This window comes from Neoarius graeffei, chromosome 5 (assembly GCF_027579695.1).
Source record: "Neoarius graeffei isolate fNeoGra1 chromosome 5, fNeoGra1.pri, whole genome shotgun sequence".
Taxonomy (NCBI): domain Eukaryota; kingdom Metazoa; phylum Chordata; class Actinopteri; order Siluriformes; family Ariidae; genus Neoarius; species Neoarius graeffei.
In genome coordinates, this window is record NC_083573.1 from 29353582 (window position 1) to 29358250 (window position 4669).

At 41.0% G+C, this 4669-nt stretch overlaps 1 long non-coding RNA gene across 1 annotated transcript; it reads left to right on the plus strand.

Annotated features, from left to right (window-relative positions):
* The first annotated feature begins 3589 nt into the window (after positions 1-3589).
* LOC132885945 (uncharacterized) lies at positions 3590-4141 on the plus strand. The gene is made up of 3 exons (XR_009654644.1): positions 3590-3650; positions 3746-3816; positions 4048-4141. It is a non-coding gene; the product is annotated as an uncharacterized LOC132885945 (long non-coding RNA).
* Positions 4142-4669: the final 528 nt, after the last annotated feature.

The following is a 4669-nucleotide window of genomic DNA, read 5'->3' on the forward strand; positions in this document are numbered from 1 at the left end:
TTTAAGCAGGTAGAACCTACCCAAGTAGAGTCTGATTTAGCTGTGCAGGAGAGCACCTATGCATACCACACTGTCCGGCATAATCACAGCACTACTAACTCGTAAGTTTTATGAACCAAAGTTCACATGTGCCAGAACAAAATGTGATGCCATAGTGACCAATGTCTTTGCACCATGGGCCACCACACTCATGGCACAGGATCTTGACCAAGTTGAATACGTGTCTGTCTGTGGATGCTTCAAATCATGCACACACAAAGCTGCTCCCTATACTGATTAGATACTGCAAGATGTCTAACACCTCCATTGAAACAAAACTGCTTGATTTTGTGGAGCTTAAAGGAAAAACTGCAGAAGACATTGCGTCAGAAATTCTGTCTGTTGTGTGGAAATATGACCTAGAGGACAAAGTGGTGGCCTTCTCTGCCGACAATACTAATACAAACTTTGGGGGCCTAAATAGGCGTGGGAGGGTCAACGTGCATTCTAAAGTTAAAGACTCGCTGCAGCGAGAGGTGATTGGCCTGGGGTGTCCAGGACACATCATCCATAATGCAGGAAGGACAGCTTTGGACATGATCCCTCTGGATGTGGAGCATTTGCTCACAAAGGTCTTTGGTTACTTTCACGTCTTTACTGTACAAGTTGAAAGACTAAAGACTTTTTGTGATTTTGTTGGCCAAGAATATCAGAACATCTTAGGACACAGCAATGTGCGTTGGCTTTTATGCTCCCCGCTTTAGAAAGGGTCCTGAAGATGTATGAGCCTCTGAAGTCTTTTTTTCTTTCTGAGGAGAAGTGTCCAGTCATCTTGAGAAGGATGTTTGAAGATCCACTGACTGAGTTGTGGCTGGCTTTTGCCCATGGTAATCTTCCATGAAACTATACAGATGCTTGAAGGTCAAGACCGTCGTGCTGTGGAGTCAGCCGCAATTCTTAAAGCCTTTGAAGTTAGAAGCTAGAAGCATTTGAAGTTAGAAGCTAGAAGCGAGGCGCAATGGGAACTTTGTTCCCAGTTTGGTGCTTGGGCTCCTCCGAGAGTTGGAGGAGAATGGCACTCTGACGAGAGACACCTTTAGACAAACTTCGACTTCATTTTTTGACACAGCTGTCACGTATGTGGCTGCATGGGGGAAACAGGTGGATGACCTGAAGGACTTGGAGTGCTTACTACTAAAAAGGCAGTCACAACGCCATGAGTTTAATGATGCAGCAAACACATTGCAGCACAAGTGCCCAAATGTTGCCATCAATGAAGACATATTGTTTGATGAGGTGTCTAGTTTACTGGCATTTCTTCAGACTGGGGTATTGGAGCAGTGGCGTGGTAACCAAACATCACTTGTTTAGAGGTGGAGTGATGTTTTCAGTCACTTTCAAGAAAATGACATCTTATTCATCAATCTGGCCAAGTTGGCATCAGTAACGATGACATTACTAGGGAGCAATGCACCAGTGGAAAGGGTGTTCTCCCTAATGAATGACCTATGGACTCCAGAAAGAAACAGATTCACTCTCCCCAGTATCAAAGCCCTGCTCACAGTGAAGACCAACTTCAGCCTCCCCTGCCATGATTTTATGGAGAATCTGACCAAAAACAGAGACATCCTGAAGAAAATGCACTCCTCTGAGAAATATACAGATTAGGTTGGTGTACCTTTCAGCCATTTGGACCTAAAATACCTGTTAAAAGGCGCTCTAAAATCGAAGATTTTAAGAAAATGCTCAAGAATTGTCAATGCCTGTTAAAGGTTCAGTGAGTGATTCTGTGTTATTGTTTGGGGGCAGGCTGCCAATTGTTTGTTTTCAGCTTCAGTCAGGTGTCATTGTTAACAAGTGTTGGCAAGAATGTTCTGTTTTTGTTACCTTTAAATGCCTTATTTTTCAGGTTCTGTAGCAAAAAGCATTAAACAAAAAACTTTTGAGAGCCTACAGCTTTGTCTTGTATTTGGACTGATGTGCGTGATCTTTAAGTGCACTGGTTACAGGCTTTAAAATTGACAAAATGATTTAAAGTGACATATATGTCACTCTGGGTCTTAACCCACTATCCTTATAAAGGAACTACAGACATTTCTATCCCTTCATCAGACTTTGTCAGTTATACCTGATACCATACAAATATTTATTTATTTATGTTAAAGATTTTAAAGACTATTTTATGGAAATATTCTTCAGAAATTACCTCTTCAGAAATTACTTAAATTGTTACAGTTATAGCTATCTGGTAGCCTAATAATTTTGTAAGTTATTTCTTTACATGTTTTTTTGTTTAAAATAGCTCTAAAATTCTGTGCATCCTTCAGTGTGTGCTCTTATCACCTTCACATCTTCATACAAATGCTGCTGATAAATCAAATAGGCTAACCTTTAATTTCATTGGCTGGAGGGGATGTCATGGGGTGGCTCAGGTGGATAAGGCGCCATACCATAAATCTGGTGACCTGGGTTTGATTCTGACCTGAGGCTATTTCCCTATCCCTCCTGATCATTTTCTGTCTCTACACTGGCCTATCCAATAAAAGTAAAAAAATCTTTAAAAAGAAGAGGAATTTATATTTACAATAATAATTTATATTAACACAGGATTGCCTGATGGACACTATATAAACATTCTGCAAAAAAAAAAATACATGCAAGGCAGGTGGATTAAAAGGCATGAAATCTGAAAATAATGTAATAATCCAGAATATGTGTGTGGGGGGGGTGGATAAGGCTGAAATATATTTTGGAGCCAGTGGCTTGCATCCAACCAAAGTAGCAACACAAGTGTTAACCATCAAATATTTTATATAGCTGTTATCAATAATCTTTCTTGATGAATTTGTATTTTCTTTTACAGACCCTAAGCAGGTGGGTGGCATGGTGGTGTAGTGGTTAGCGCTGTCGCCTCACAGCAAGAAGGTCTGGGTTCGAGCCCTGTGGCCAGCGAGGGCCTTTCTGTGTGGAGTTTGCATGTTCTCCCTGTGTCTGTGTGGGTTTCCTCTGGGTGCTCCGGTTTCCCCCACAGTCCAAAGACATGCAGGTTAGGTTAACTGGTGACTCTAAATTGAGTGTGAATGGTTGTCTATATGTTAGCCCTGTGGTGACTTGTCCAGGGTGTACCCTGCCTTTTGCCCGTAGTCCGCTGGGATAGGCTCCAGCTTGCCTGCAACCCTGTAGAACAGGATAAAGCGGCTAGAGATAATGAGATGAGATGAGACCCTAAACGACTATGTTAGTTTTTCAAAATCATTAATAACAAAACACAAAATATGTAAGTAAGTTGTAATACAGTGACACTGCTGTCCACATTACTGGCAAATAAAATGCTCCATTACTATTTTTAAATCTCTTCTTCTTTGTGTTTTCGGGAGATGGAACCATTGGACGTGTGAATGACAGTAAATTGTTTTAGGCTGTCACCTCAGCCTTTCTCTGTTCTGCCTGTTGAGCCAGCAAATGACCTTGGACTGCCATCTAGTGGCCAGTATTTTGTTGAGGGTAGCAAGGTATAAAAGGGAGGAGACTATTGAATCTTGTAAGCTCCACCTGTGCGTATCATCACCTGTACGCATTTCCATCACCTTGCCCTTTGTCTCCTCTGGGTTGGCATGGCGTCTGTGCTGCTGAGTGTCTCTCCTTTGTTTGGATTATTTGTTGTTCTTCGAGTAAGTTTCCTTTTGAACCATGTATTGTAATCATGCACCATTTTTATGTTGATTAGGTTGCTGTGGCCTGTTTTAAGTTTGCTTATTGTTATTAGGAGGTAGATGGTTCTCCAGACGGCACCTTCGACATTACAAACTATTAGCTCCCTTGGTATAGTGGAACGAGGTATGTGGACCTCAATTTCTTGGCTATTACTTTTATCCTTGGGATGTCTGAATTTATTTTATTTTGAGGGATGCTGCTCACACTATTTTGATATGGTTTGAGTTTTAACAATGATTGTAAATACTGTCTAATAAATGTATCTTAATTTTTTTTCTTGAATGGGGATAATTGTATTGCATGTATTTAATCTGATCCCTTTTTGTTTTTCTTTTCTGTTTTTCCTTTCCATAGTTTTCACAGTGCTATGGCAGACAATAAAATTTAAGCACCCGTTTGAATCTCTCAGCCTCATTCATTGAATCCAAGGGTCCACTACAGGACACATAGAGCATAATAGTATCGGGGGGGGGGGGCACCATTGTGGATCTTCTAACAGCAGATATATGTTGTAAAATTCTGGACAGTTGTTTTTATTAGAATGTCACTGAAAAGAAAGTGTGATATTGTGTATTAAAATTATTGGAATGAAATGGAACCTATCCTCTTTTATAATTCTGCTATTCAGCGTCACATAAGTCACTTCAGTATGCAGGTATAGAACAACAGACACACCGTATTACATGGGTGGACAGGATATTCAGTATGATATTCTGTGTGTCAATAGGAGTTGTGGGAGGAGCACAGGACAGTCCTTATGATTACAGCAGCAGCTTGCACCTAAATCCACACAGTGCATAACTACGTCACCACTTGTTTACTGCAATGCATTGTGGGGGACAGCCGGGGTCGGCAGTTGAGCGATATAGCGGACATCAGATTAATTTTACGTGAGAGCGATGTGAGAACAATTTTGCCATGCTCTATCATGCAAGACAATGAAATGGGTGATTTAAAGAGGTGGAGAACATGTTGA